The 15227-nt window shown below is 45.7% G+C and overlaps 1 long non-coding RNA gene across 1 annotated transcript in view; it reads right to left on the bottom strand.

The window, feature by feature from the left end:
* Window positions 1-15227, bottom strand: part of LOC144165086 (uncharacterized) — a 73939-nt gene that overhangs the window by 21461 nt on the left and 37251 nt on the right. Inside the window, exon 3 of the long non-coding RNA XR_013321350.1 lies at window positions 12953-13004. This is a non-coding gene — a long non-coding RNA (uncharacterized LOC144165086). The remainder of the gene's footprint in view (window positions 1-12952; window positions 13005-15227) is intronic.

The following is a 15227-nucleotide window of genomic DNA, read 5'->3' as shown; positions in this document are numbered from 1 at the left end:
CATTTTAGAGCAGCTTCACGCTACAAAGAAGAAGAAGCTCCGGTGAAGACGACATTACGGCATTGAAGCTGAGCAAAACAGCGGTCAGATTTTAGTTCCAAGCTTGTAAATCTATAAATACATGCACTACGAAGTTCAGTTTTTGTCTGTAGGTTCATGTAGTGATAAGGTTTTGGTAAATATGCAAAAGTCACGACTCTGCTCAGCACAAATTTTTTAATTGCTAGATGCCCTAATTAATTGTCTCATAATTAAATTTGTTATTACCTGCTTTTCGAGCTCTATTTTTGTTTTGGGGCTTATGGGACTCTAAACTTTAAGAAAACACACAGAAAATATCGTTTTGCTTGAAATAAAAAAAACAGGGCTGAAAGGGTAAAGGGTTGGATGTGCGCTGCTTGTTTTCTCGATGTCGTTCATTCGAACTCATTCCAGTGTCGAGAACTTGGTCACCACATCAGCCGCATTTCATTCGATGAGAGATATCGGCTCAGCAATGTCTAGATCGGGCTGTGTGCCGAGCTGCAATTCTAGGTGCAGAAGCACAAATTAAAGGATGTAGCACTTTTGTCTTCTGACTGGCTCCTAGCATAGGAGAAGGGAACTAGAACGGTAGGGAACTGTCCATTTTAGCTGTGATTGTAAGAGCATTTGAATGTATGAGGAATACTTCGATGGTATTGGCATTATAGGAACTTGCAACCTTATTGGCTGCAGGCACATGTTTTTGCAACAAGAGAAAGCGAGGTTCCGCAAATGAATCGTGTTTTCTACTTCTCGAGTCGTAACATATATTTGAATAATTGTGGCGTTTAACGCGCTTAAGCTACGCTTTGACAGTGAGGCGCGCAGAAGTGGAGTATTCAGGATGAATTTTGACAAACGAGCGGTGGGTGGCACGGCTGACCAGCTCCGACCTCTCCTGCAGCGTAGTCCGGTGGAGAAGGCCGGGCTGGCCAGTGCCGGCCAGGCTAACCCGGACTAGAGGAAAGCCCCCAGCAGGCAGGTGCCCCGACATCAGCACCTAAGGCTGGCCTAAATAAAGTTTGCTCCTCTTATTCAACCTGAAGATCTCTAAAATATCTTTAAAATACGCCAATATCTTGACATACTTGCGCTTTTGATTTTCGTCTTCATGAGAAAAGCCGCCCCAATGGCCGGATTGAACACACGCCCTTGGGCTCAGCATTACAAAAGATTAGCCACTGAGCCATTGTGGCGGTGGTTCCTAACACTCACCTGACATGAATAGTTTGCATATTTGTGCAACCCCTTGTCCAGCAATAGTCCTATCACTAGCCAAGAAAATCTCGGATTGCTTGAAACCTGCTATTGCACCCATCACCCCCTTCCCTCCTCCTGGAACAAAACGGCTATACTTTTACGGTCCCTCATTAGGCGGAATTTACACGTAAACAACTAGCTACAGCCAATGGATGAATTAGAGGTTTGTTAAGTAGCTGTCACGTAATAAAAAATACAAGTTAGAATAGTATGGTACTTGTCTGTAAGCTTACTGTTCGAATAGTCAGAATTGTAAGCACTCTTACAAACTCAAAAGGTGTCCTACGCATATTGTGCGAAAAGAAGTTGTCCATCGCATCATGCATTAAAGGACATATTTGTTTAAAGAAGCCTCCTAACAGAGGCATGTATTCAAGAAATTGCCTGGTTGCCGCAACTCATGGTTGTTGCTCGTTTAATCAGACGACTTGAATTCTTAGCGAAAGTTAAGTTGCTGTGAATGCCAGATGAAACTAACGACGGCACATGTCCTGCCCATTTATATTCCATCGCAGTTACGCAGTTTAGTCTTTTTATTTATTCCTCCAAGGGCAAGTATAGAAGGCTCACTAATTCCGTAAGTTGAATTGTTCACTGAGCGGTCTCAAAAAAGAAAGAAATCCCGACGAACTGGTCCGGCAGCAGTGGCTGGCATCTGTTGAGCTCTGTTGAGCTATCGCTTTGTAGCCTCATATGTGTGCAAGTAATTTGGTCCGAAGGTATCTGATAACAGAGTTATCACCATACCTTACAGTGTTTAAGTAAACAAGCTTTCTTATGAGGTATGCCCACACTGATCAGTGAGTAGTATGCCGGCACTAGTAGTATGCCGGTGAGTAGTATACCGACAATAAACGAGGCCCTCGTTTATTGTCGGCAGCGGATAGTGCTTTGGTGGATTTTATTTGGTTCAGTTGATCCATTAAATGACATGATATGTCATGAAGGATCGGAGCAGGATGTACACATGGGTTCCATCTTCTATTAAGTTTATCACTACAATTTTCAACTATATGCATCCATCAGTTTGTGTAAAAATAGTAACTTTTCAGCTTGTTGGCGAGCGGCGCTAAATCAGAATGGAACATTCACACTTCTTTTGTGCTATCACACTCGTTGAAGGGAAGCTCCCATAGACAATAGCAGCAGACTTCCTTCCCGTACAGTTGAACACGCTTATAGTGAACAGTACTATAGTCAAAATGCTCAACAAAATTTCATCTTGTCAGGCAATATCTCAAGAAACAGTGACATGAATACAAACGTAAAAAAGACAAGCAATCGAGATTGAAACATGAAACTTGTGGCGTGATGATCATGAGAAGCCTCAATACCATAAACCAGACGGAAGGAACATTGCCAGTAATGTACTCTACATCATTACGTCAAAAGCTTCATGGCAAAATCTTTATTGCTCGTTCTTTTTTGCCCCTTGTAAACCAGAAACCTGTGCAGGTATTGAAACATCTTGTGAAATTTTTTCCTTGGTGAGTGTCACTTTTACTGTTCATTCGTATGGTTAAAAGGTTGAAGTGTTTCAACCAGTTTGATATATTTGATATGTCTAAACCCGCTTAAAACGAACTGAACTTCTATGATGCGTAAATTATGAGAGGGCTTATTATCTTTAATGGTGAGAATGACCTCATGGCAAGCAAAGGCACATATAGTAAACTGATTTTAACTTGAAGCAACTTCCTAATGGAATTGGAAATGGTGCTATTCACACTCGACTTTTTGGGAACATGCTCTATTACACTTTCTTCAACATGATAGAAGTTTCAATGAGAATGGTTGAGCAGCCTACATACGTAATTCAAAGCGAATGTTTACAGCTTAGACGAATCATCTTAAGACGAATGTTTGCAGTTTGCAGTTTAGACGTATAATCTATGTTGAGTGTGTCTGCATTGTTATATGTCAGATACAGAAATGTGAGGACAAAATACACACCACACATGGTAAATTGCAAGTACCGACTAAAATTGACTGAGGAAAGGAGTCCGTTTAAAGACTTCGCGTGGCTCATGGGAACATGCGGCAAATTGTAGCTATCAAAAAGGAGGGCAATTTCTTACTTTCTAGAGTAATTATGCTGGATAATAATGCAAATGATTTCGTTGCTGCAGGTGTTTGAATTACATTTTCAGGTTTTCTGTACTACATCACCCATTTCAAAAGGACTTCTGTTTTGCACATGCATGTGATGCACAAAAGCACATTGCAAGTAATTGAGCTTCTGTTGAACACGGTGCTTCGCGCTTGGGAGACAGGCATTCAGCACAACATACCGGTTCACACGTGACGCACGTATTTTTTGTTTTTTCTACTGCAGGTGTAACATTTTGTGAGGGTTACACAAATTTCGACAATGCGGGAAAAAGTAAATTAGTCTTCGCATAATCTTTATTATAGGCAGGTGACGTCTATTAACACTAGATTGATACAGATAAGATGACTCCATTGAAATGAAGGAAAGCAACTGCTAGTTTTAACACATATCAAGCAGGAATAATCGGGAAATACGACAAACACGAAGGGCGTCAGATGAGCTGAGGGTAAACGGTTACATCAATATAGCTTTGGGGGGTTAACGGTAGATCAAACTGTTTCAAGTTAAATTGTTATGACAGAAAAATTTGAGGAAAGATAAAATTTATGAAGTTGACTTAAAATATGTGTTCTGGGTATTGCCAGGAATTACCAACTGTCAATGTCAAATTATTTTTTCAGTTTTTTATACCCAAGACTTCAGGTGAATAGAACCACAATCCTGCATTATTGATAACTATTGTTCACAAGTTATTCAAGAAAACTCCCCCCACGGGGCACCTTGAGTAATCTTGGTGACGGTACTGGCGATACCGCGGACCCCGAGCCCCCCAACATAAGCTGTGTCCTACCGTGGTGATGTGTTTTTAAGGTGAAGGGTAGAAACCTCTAACGGTGGCCGTCGGAGCCGTGGTCAAGCTCCGGCCGATGGGCTCCCTGCCTGTCTACCAGGCAGGGAGCTCCGGGACCTCTTTGACTACCAGGGTAAGGTCAAAGGAGAAAGTACCCCGTCTCCCGGCTTTTCAATGTATCATATGGCATTTTCTAAACCCCCCCCAGACGTGATCGGCCCCCGAAAAGGGGCCGCACCGAAGTTTCTTTTCCTCCTTTGCAATCGATCTCTCCCCCAAAGCCTGATAATTTCTCGCGGTTTCTGATCATGGAATCTGTTGACAAGACAAAGCCCATCACTTCCCAATCTGTGTTTCTAATCTCTAAGTTTCTTGAAAGCCTTATCGGAAAGTCGTATAAGGCTAAGAAACTCACAACGGGAGAAGTTTTGATAGAAGTAGAAAGCAAGCAACAATCCTCTAACCTCCTCAAGCAAACGCGCATGGTAGATGTTGACATCAAGATCACGCCCCATCGCAGCCTCAATAGCTGCCAGGGCGTGACCTCTGATCGGGATCTAATGAATGAGACTGAAGCAGACCTGCTCGAGGGCCTCCGAGAGCAGGGCGTGACAGCAGTGAGGCGAATCACCATACGCCGAAATGATGAAATAATTCCAACCAAGCACATAATCTTGACACTTGACCGCTCTAACCTTCCTGAGTCGGTCAACGCAGGCTTCTTGAGATGTCCAATCCGACCCTACGTGCCGAACCCGCGCCGCTGTTTCAAGTGTCAGCGGTTTGGGCACGGCACAACGTCTTGTCGTGGTAAATTGACGTGCGCAAAAAGTGCAGCACATGATCATCAAACTGACAATTGTAAATCCGAGAACTTCACCTGTGCCAACTGCCAGGGACCACACGCTGCCTATTCTAGGAGCTGTGGAAAGTTCAAAGAAGAAAAACAGATCATTGCCTTGAAAGTCAACGAAAACATCTCCTTCTCAGAGGCACGGAAGAGGTTCGCCTGCTTCCCTCTGGGCAGGTACGCCGACGCAGCTCGCCGGGGGGCGGAGCGGCGTCTTGTTTCGGCGGGCACCCAATACCGAGAGTCGGACTTGGTCCCGCCCCTGCCCCCCCCCCCCCCCCTGGGTTGCCTCTGCTAGCCCAACCCGCCACCACGCCGCTTGCTCAGGCAGCAGCGGTTGTGGTGGCAACCTCTTCTGTCGGGGCCGGTGCCGCTCCCGTCCGTGCGTCCCCATCGTCCAGTGCGTTGGAGTGTGCCATGGACACCACGAGCCCCGCACGGGCTCCCACCGCCACCGCACCGCCCGTGCCACTTCTGGTGCCTCCGACACCACCAGCGGTGGCGGGTCAAACGAAGGGCCCCCGAAGGGGGGCCAAGTCCGGGGGGCCCGGTTCCACGGGCACACCCAGGACATCGGACGACGAGATGGACGTCGTGCCGTTCTTGCCTGCAACGCAGCGCAAGGAGCGGCCTCCGACGTCCAAGCCTACAGATAGGCCGCCCAAAAAGCCCAATCCAAGAGTCACAGCCCCGAAAGACGACACATAAACATACACACTCCAGTAGCTCTCACACTAAATAATGGGAAGAGAAAATATTGTTCAATGGAACTGCAGAGGCCTTCTGAATAATCTTGACGACGTGTACGAGATTCTGCATACCAATCAGCCGAGTGTAATGTGTGTTCAGGAAACGCATTTGAATTCTAAACAATCAAATATCTTGAATAGTTACCTGGTATACAGGAAAGACAGGGATGGCTGCACACACTCTTCTGGCGGTGTGGCCATAATCGTCCGGAAATCCTTAGCATGCCACCCTGTCACCTTGAACACTATCCTTGAGGCTGTAGCAATACGCTTAATAATATTTAATAGGTTGATAACGGTATGCTCCATATACATTCCTCCTGATGTTTCACTTTTGAGTTCTGACTTCGAGGCGCTGGTTGACCAGCTGCCCGAACCATACATTCTAACAGGCGACCTTAATGCTCACAATTCTCTTTGGGGCTCTTCTCGTACGGATGCCCGAGGTCGCCTGATAGAGAGGTTTCTTACATCCTCTGGAGCATGCCTTTTCAACAATAAACATCCTACATACCATAACATAGGTCACAACACATACTCATGTCTTGACTTGGCTATTGGCTCCGCAGTTCTCTTTCCTCTTCTCGAGTGGGGTGTGGGCACGGACCCATATGGCAGTGACCATTTCCCCACTTCATTAACGTATATAGGTAAAGGCCCGAGCAGTCCATCTTCCCATAATAGGTTCAATGAAGCACGAGCTAACTGGAACACATTTACAGAGACATCCAAACTACACCACACATCCATAGGACACCTACACGTTGAAGAAGCTACCCAACTCCTCACGGCGCACATCCTCGACGCCACCGAAAAGTCCATTCCCCACGCCTCTGTTGCCCCGCGCAACCAGCGGAGGCCGTGGTGGAATGAGGACTGTAGGCGGGCGCGAGAGGCCCAGAACAAAGCGTGGGGTATCCTTCGCCGGTACCCCACGTCGAGTAACCTCCTCTTGTTCAAACGGGCCAAGGCGTTAGGAAAACGTGTGCGCCGTGAGGCAAAACGAGAGAGTTGGCGTACATTCATAACATCAATTAACTCCTACACAGACACACGGAAAGTATGGACACGAATACACAAACTCAAGGGACATCAAACACACAGCCTGCCTCTGGTCAGTACAACAGGGGACACACTCGAAGACCAGGCTGACACACTCGCACAACACTTTCAACACGTTTCTAGTTCAGCACACTACACAAACACCTTCATGAAACACAAACTCGTGGCCGAAAAGAAACCTTTACATGACAATGACAGGTCAGCCACCTCTTATAACTCCGAGTTCACGCTTCATGAGCTGAGGGGTGCTCTGAGCACGTGTAAACCCTCAGCTCAAGGCCCAGACAACATTACATATACAATGATACAGAACTTACACACAGACACTCTTGTAACACTTCTTCACCTTTTCAACAAGATATGGCTTTCGGGGCACATTCCAAAGTCTTGGAGGGATGCCATAGTTGTAGCATTCTTGAAAGAAGGGAAGGACCCTTCTTCTCCCGCTAGCTATCGACCCATTGCCCTGACCAGCTGCCTGTGTAAGCTTCTCGAGAAGATGATAAACCGGAGGCTCGTGTACTTTTTGGAGTATAACGGCCTTCTCGAGAGCTGCCAGGCAGGATTCAGGGCGGGGCGACCCACGAATGATCAACTTGTGGCACTAGAGTCATATATTACGGATGCCTTCATTCATAAACAGTTCTGTTTAACTGTGTTTTTCGACCTAGAAAAGGCCTATGACACCGCTTGGCGTTATGGGATCCTTACTGACCTGAAGTCATTCGGTGTTTCTGGTAATATGTTTAACACCCTTGCTAGCTATTTGTCTGAAAGAACCTTTCGCGTCAGAGTTGGTTCTGCACTGTCAAAGGTACACGTGCAAGAAAATGGCGTGCCGCAAGGCGGAGTTCTAAGCTGCACTCTCTTCATAGTAAAAATGAACTCCCTTGGGAAGGCACTGCCGCCTACAATTTCTTACTCCATGTATGTAGATGACGTACAGATATCTTTTAAATCATGTAATATGTCCATCTGCGAACGTCAAGTCCAGCTCGGCGTCAAGAAGCTTGCCGGCTGGGCAGACAAGAATGGGTTTATATTGAATCCTGCAAAAAGCTCCTGCGTTGTGTTCTCCAGGAAGCGCGGGGTCCATCCGGACCCAGACATTACTCTTAATGGCATGTCGCTTCCTGTGAACAAGCAGCACAAGTTCTTAGGTGTGGTGTTTGATCACAAACTCACATTCATTCGCCACATCAAGGAACTTAAAAATAAATGTCTCAAAACAATGAATATACTTAAGGTTCTCTCCCACCAATCCTATGCTTCCGACAAAGAACTCTTGCTTCGCTTGTATACTGCTTTGGTTGGGTCTCGTTTGGACTATGGCAGTGTGGTGTATGGGTCGGCGACTAAGACAGCCTTGCGAATTCTTGACCCAGTTCTACACCTGGGCCTTCGTCTTTCGTCGGGTGCTTTTCGCACTAGCCCTGCTGAGAGTCTTTATGTTGAGTGTAATAAGTGGAGCCTTGAGAATCAACGAACATACATGGACTTGCTTTATGCTTTTCAAATTTCATCGCTGAATAATCATCCTTTTTATCCTGTCTTCAACAACACATCCACATCTCTGCTCTTTGTAAATCGCCCATCCGTTCCTCTGCCCTTTTCACTTAGAGTGAAAGAGCGAGCCTCGGATCTCAGTGCTTTGTTTTTGGATGTGTACAGGTCATCCCTTTCAAACAGTTTACCGCCTTGGCAGGTTCGTCCTGTGTCGTGCGACCTTTCTTTTATGAAACTTGACAAAAATCGGGTACCGCAGGCTGCAATACTGCAGCACTTTCTGTCTCTGCAGTTTAAATACCCACTTGCAGAATTTTACAGTGAAGCGTCTAAAACCTCCACTATGGTCTCCTGCGCTGCTCATGGTCCGAATTGCTGTGCAGCCAGAACCATGAGCGTCCACACGACAATTTTTTCAGCAGAGGCGTATGGGATTTTGCTGATTGTACGGCACATACTTGAAAATCAAATTCCAAAGTCTATCATCTACACAGATTCCTTGAGTGTTGTTCGCACACTGTCATCGCATATACCCCCCAAAAACCACATAGTTAATCTTGTATTTAACACTATCATGTCTGTGTATGCAAAGAAGCATCAGCTGCTCCTCTGCTGGGTTCCAGGACACGGTGGGATCGCTGGGAATGAGTTGGCAGACGAGAGGGCTGCTGCTGCTGCACTCAGGAACACTGTAGACATAACAACCGTACCCTACACAGACCTCAAGCCACACATAAGACAACACCTGCGGAGAACATGGCAAACACACTGGGACGAACAGACAGACAACAAACTACACGTAATAAAGCCACACTTGGGACGGTACACAGCTGACTCACGCAACAGACACACGGAAGTCGCCTTGGGTAGGCTGCGGATAGGGCACACCCATGCGACGCACTCGTATCTGCTGACGGGATCTTCTAGACCCCAGTGCAGCAGGTGCGGAGATGCCCTATCCGTGGTGCACATACTAATCACATGCAAGGCACTTCACACAACACGACGCAAACACTTCCCACAGCTATACAGACTACACGTCCCACCACACCCAGCGTTTTTCCTCTCTGATGATCCCATGTTTTCTATCAAGTGTGTTTTTAAATATTTAGAAGAAGTTCTATTTTTAGACCTCATTTCATACCACGCGTGATCACTCCCTGGCCCTATACACCAGCCATGCTCATTGTCGTTTTGTGATTTTACTTTTGTTTTTGCTGACTGTTCGTAGTGTTTAAGGTTTCACCCCTCATATATGACTAGTTTTGGCGCTCTTTGCCCTAGTTGGCCTTGCGCCATAAACATCCAACCATCATCATCATTATTCAAGAAAACTTTACGAAGTTAAATTCAAGAACTTTACAAAATTATATGGTATTTTTTTCTTTCCCATCGCATAAGCTATGCACTAGCTAATATTGTATGATAGGGAACCAAATTGTGTAATTTTTACTGGTTCTACTCGTCAAGTATAATGAACCTCTGGATGCCGCTTTTGTAACCATTTTCATTTACTTCGCTTGTTGCTACTTTTTTTGCATCAACTACTCCGCTCACTAATGAAATATGACCCTAAGGTTACTGCAAATATATAAATAAATATGTATATGAATTAAACCGGGGAGGGTGGATTCAGCTACAATATTAGTGTAACGCGGAATGAGGCAGGTTCCACGAAGATTCGGATCTATGAGATAAATTTAAAGTTTCTTACGGCAGATTGAGCTATTTCGGACGAGAGGCGAAATGAAAAAATTTAAGCAATGATGCATTAGGAATTGATGATGAAGATACCTATATGTCAATGGTGCAAGGCAAAAAAGAAAGTCAAACAATAGGAAAATTTCTGGTATAATAAGCAAGGTAAGGGAGATTTTTTTGTATTTGGTTAGTTTAAGGGAAAATAGCCCAACTACAGGTGGGTTAAGGTGAATCCAGCTGAGTAGCTATTTTCACGAGTGAATTCCAACCTAACTGAGAGTAACCCCGAATACCCGTCCATGAAACCACCTGGTGTCATTCCAAACTAACCGAGAAGTGTACGCATTGCCAATCCTTAAACCTAGCCCAAACTACAATGACCGTATCCGCAACCCAGACCCAAATATATGGCTAGACTTCTCTTGCCATAAAGATAATGCTGGCTTGTAAACATTAGAGTTGTGTGTAAGCATTCATTGCTACACGCTGAGCCGTCAGAACTGCATATGACATGCCTATACCAGTACCTACTTCGAGTGCTATTCAGCTCCGTTGTTTATGATAACAATAGAAACGAGATTTTTCCAGGTTGTAGTAGATACCATAGACAATCTCGATAGACAGAAAGAAAATCTCGGTGCCTTCCTGTCACCACGGTGGTGCCACAGGGTACTGTTTTCCGACCATAGACTTTTCTGTTGTATATAAAAATTTAGCAACTGTTGTTGATACTAACGTTCAAATTCGATTGTTCGGTAACGACTGTGTATTGTTTCGAGAAGTCACAGGTAATAGTGATCAGAGTAAACTCAACAAAACGTGACAACGTCTATGAGTGGTGCGTTGAATTGGGAATGGAAGTAAATCTGGAAAAAAAAGTCTAAATTTTTGTCTGAACCTAATGAAAATACTCTTTTGAACACGTGTGTAAACTAGGATCGTCTTAAAGGAGCCATGAAGAGAAAATGCAAGTTGGTTTTATTCGAAAGATTTCGTGTTTTATAGTGCCCCCAGCGCTTGTCCGGATACAAACGGTGCTTTATTCACTGAGAAAATAAACAATTTAGGTTAAAATTTTGATTTTCCCGCTCAATCGTGCGTTTTCGTGGTCCCAAGTGACATCACGGGAACCGACCGCTCTGCAGCCTAGAGTACCTTCATTCACGCATCCGCCGTAAAGGGTAGAGACACGTAACGCTGGCGCCGCCATGTTCCGTTGCTCGCTCGCCGCCGAAGCAAGTCATTGTGTCAAAACCGCGCTAAAATTATCGCCGCAACGCGGTTTACTGAAGAAGTTTGAATCATATTGTCTGTTTCGCGTTGCTAGGTCTCGTGGGAAACGAAAAGAATAACGCGCTGAGCCCGTTGCCCAATTGCGGCGGCACGGGACCGTTCAAAGGTTGTCTCCACCCTGTACAGCGGTGTTGGTTTGTTCGTTTGTTCCCGCGTTTCTTTACGTTCCGTAACCTAGATGGCGCCACCATACCGTGGCAAGCGTTTGGTTTGTTTTTGCCCGCATTTAAACCTGGCTTGTTTTTGTTCTGGGTGAAAATATTCGTTCCCTGAAACAGTGCTCGCTCGACAAATGGGGTCACGTAAGACACCGTTGCTGGCGCCAATCGGCCAGTGTCGTCTGAGACATCCCCAAGCCCCGTAGTGCTGTGCAGCTAAACCAAAGCATGCTGTGCGCAGTACGAACAGCAGACCGCATCAGTACTTCTATGTTTACATGTGCTTTCGTAACTTCCACTGTTTGTCCCATCATTCTTATTGCTTTGTAAAGAATGTGCCCTAAAGTTAAGCGCAAATCGCTCGTTCGTCTAGTTTGTAAGCTCTACCTAATTTGCGTCTGCTTCTGCCAGCCTCCGCCAATCGCAGAGCTTAGCCCATGTGACATCACAGGTTTTGTGGCGGGAAATGAGCTGGTGGGTCGCATGACCATTCCCGTTTTTCTTAATTATGTAGCTTATTTGAGCGAAGTTTACGTTAAAAGTGGTGTCAGTATGATTCTAACGAGACAATCTTTTGAATGAACCAAACTTGTGTTTTCTCTTCATGGCTCCTTTAAACAGGTTCAGAGCCATAAATACGTAAGCGTCATATTCGCAAACAACTTATGAAACTTGCACATAGACTGTATTTACTCATCCGCTTTTCATAAGTTATACTTCTCATGATACAATCTAGGAAATTCCCCGGCAAACGTCAAGCCCTTTGAATATTTTTCTTTCATTACGCTGCAGGTGGAATATGCCAGTATCGTGTGGGACCCCCGTACTCAACAAAACAAAAAACGTGAGAGAATACAAGAGAAGACCATTCGGCGGGTATATTCGAAGTTTTTGTGAAGATACTCCCCTCCTGAGCTAATGCTAGCTAGTAATTTATCTTCCCTTTAGGATTGAGCCCCACCCAGATTTCCTGCCTCTTTTATATAATCGCAAGCTTGCCCTTGATCCATCCCTTTTTCTTGCCATCTTAGTCACAATACCCATACTGTATCACCAACGAAACGCACTAACGCCGTAATACTCGAGAACCGACGCATCCAAATTATCGTTTTCGAGCGCACTTTTTCAGAGTGGAACCGGGTAACTGCGAATTGTTTTCTGGGCACTCTTAGTGATATTTCTCGTTCCATTGTACCATGCTCTTTTGCTTGGGTCAAATTGTGTCCCGCAGTCTATAATAAATAAATAAATAAATAAATAAATAAATAAATAAATAAATAAATAAATAAATAAATAAATAAAAATAAATAAATAAATAAATAGGTAATAAATAAATAAATAAATAAATAAATTATAATAAAAAATAAATAAATAAATAAACAACAAGGCATTATGTGCTGCAGAGAACCTCCTGGAAAGAAAACCGGAAATTTTATGAACACTTACTATTTCTTCGCACTCAAGCTGAGAACTCGAAGTGACGACCGGAGGTCTTGTGCTGCACGGAAAAAACACATAAGCATTTTAACTTTGGTATAATCAGGTTTATAGGTAAAAGACGTTGTCGCGTCGTAATAAACACATGTTTTTTCTAGTAGTCGTGGTAGTGCTGTGCGGTACACTCCTAAAGGGAAACGGTGAGCGTGCGGCCGCTGCGCTCGACGTAGCGCCGCCGCTGAGAAGTGGCGGCAAACGCAGACCGCCGGCACATGCGCACTGACAACATGACCCGGAAGAAGCCCCTCTGTCGTCTGCTACGGCACTCCGCTGGGCTACTCAGTTTGGGGTAACTGGGAAACTTTTCACTCGAAAGATCTGAGCGACATGGTGAAGCGCCGTAGCAGGCGACAGAGCGGGTTCTCCCGCCTCATGCGTTCAGTGTACATGTACCAGCTGTCTGAGATTCTCGGCAATTCATGTGGCGCGCCACGCGCTTGCCGTTTTCTTTTAAGTGCAATGCACTTATTAAGCGACCCTGAACCTGCGTCCACCGGCGATGTCCGCGCACGTGGAGATGGGCGCGCGCAGCCTGGCCGCTGACATGGCACATACCCATGTGGGGGATTGGCCAGGAATCTCCTCGTCTTCTTTGGCAACGGGGTGAGATGGGCGCGCGCTGCCTGGCTGCTGACATGGCACATACCCACGTGGGGGATTGGCCAAGAATCGGGCGTGAGAAGGGCTAATGCACCTGCTTAAAGGAGTACTGACACGAAATTTCAAAGCTGAGATCCGCTCTAGCAATCAAGTACAACGACAACACAAATAGGTCTCTGTGAATAAATGCATCTTTCTTTGTAGTTGTGTGTGTGTGTGGGATCTCTCTTTCGCGAACATCACCGAACCGCGCAAATTCAACTCGTGCATTCGAACTTTCACATTCTTCCCCTCGGGGAAATGCGGGGAATTTTTTGTAAGTGAACCGCACTGCAAATAAAAACTGGGGTTTCTTTTACTCTCTTTGGGTGTACCTGCCCTGCGCAGAATGGACTCTTTGTGGATCCCTCTTAACAGTGTCCCGCGACTCTTATTTAGAGAGGGTCAGGCGTATTTCATCATACTAGAGTGACTGAAGTGCATGGGTGACTGCAGTACATAGAGTCAGCAATGACTCTGACGCGACCATATTCTAGTGAAAACCGTCGCTGACTCCTTCATGATGGTCATCATGGCACAGTCACAAGTGTTCTAGGATGCCATTTGTATGAAGAGAGAGACAGAGATAAACTTTATTTTGAAGCCTGTGTCCAAAGGACTGCTCGGCTTCTTGGTTAGGTTGCAGGGACTATAGTCCTGGCTATCTATAGTCCTGGCGTGTTTTTAACGTGGTGCACCAGCGTGGTCCAATAGAGCTCTTCAAGCTCCTTAGGGGGTGTGACCCATGCCTCCCAGCAAGTAGGCCGCTTTGTGGCAGGACTTGGTTGCAGGGAAGATCTCAGGGTGCTTTGTATATTTGGGCATGTCCAGAGGGTGTGTTGGGGTATTGGTCGCAGTGTTAGCATTTTGGTGTGCCTTGAAGCCCGTCTATGTAGTGTTGTATGTGTTGTGTTGGTAGCGTGCCCGTTTGTGCACGTCGAATGAGGACAGCGTCAGGGCTGGCGAATTTTCGGGGGAAGAGGAGGGTGGTTCTCTGATCTCTGACGTCCCGTAAGTACTTTCTACGAGTCTGATGCATTTCTCGGCGGTGCTCTTTTGGGTCATAGAAGCGAGGCCAGGGTATTGGGGTGCCCGGATCAAAGAGAGCAGCTCGGCCTAAGGCATGGGCCTTCTCATTTCCCTCTACACCTGCGTGTCCAAGGACCCATATCACAGTAGTATGAAGCTCGGGGTGGTTACGTGTGATGCTGGTGAGTGTGTAGCGCATGTGAGGGTGCATGTGATTCTCCCGTAAATTGCGAATTGCTGATTTGCTGTCCGTGATGATTACCAGTTCTGTTTGATCTTGGTGTGCTTCTATTGCGTTTACAATAGCCTCAAGCTCCAGAGATGTCGACGACGGTGCGGGGGCGTACTGGGCTACTGCGGAGAGGACGTCGATATGAAAAGCTGTCGTTCCGATTTTGGTGTCTTTGTTGTACGCAGCTTCGGTGTAAATGACCGTAGTTCCTGGGAGAAATGTCTTCCTGTTGTAGCGGTTTGCCCTGTCAGCGCGGCGACTTGCCTGGTCTGGACCCATATTTTTGGGTATGTGCTTCAAGGTTATGTTGGCTGGACATGACCA

Source organism: Haemaphysalis longicornis, unplaced genomic scaffold (assembly GCF_048455015.1).
Source record: "Haemaphysalis longicornis isolate Haplotype H1 unplaced genomic scaffold, Haemaphysalis longicornis Haplotype H1 scaffold_14, whole genome shotgun sequence".
Taxonomy (NCBI): domain Eukaryota; kingdom Metazoa; phylum Arthropoda; class Arachnida; order Ixodida; family Ixodidae; genus Haemaphysalis; species Haemaphysalis longicornis.
This window is presented reverse-complemented; position numbering and strand designations above follow the sequence as displayed.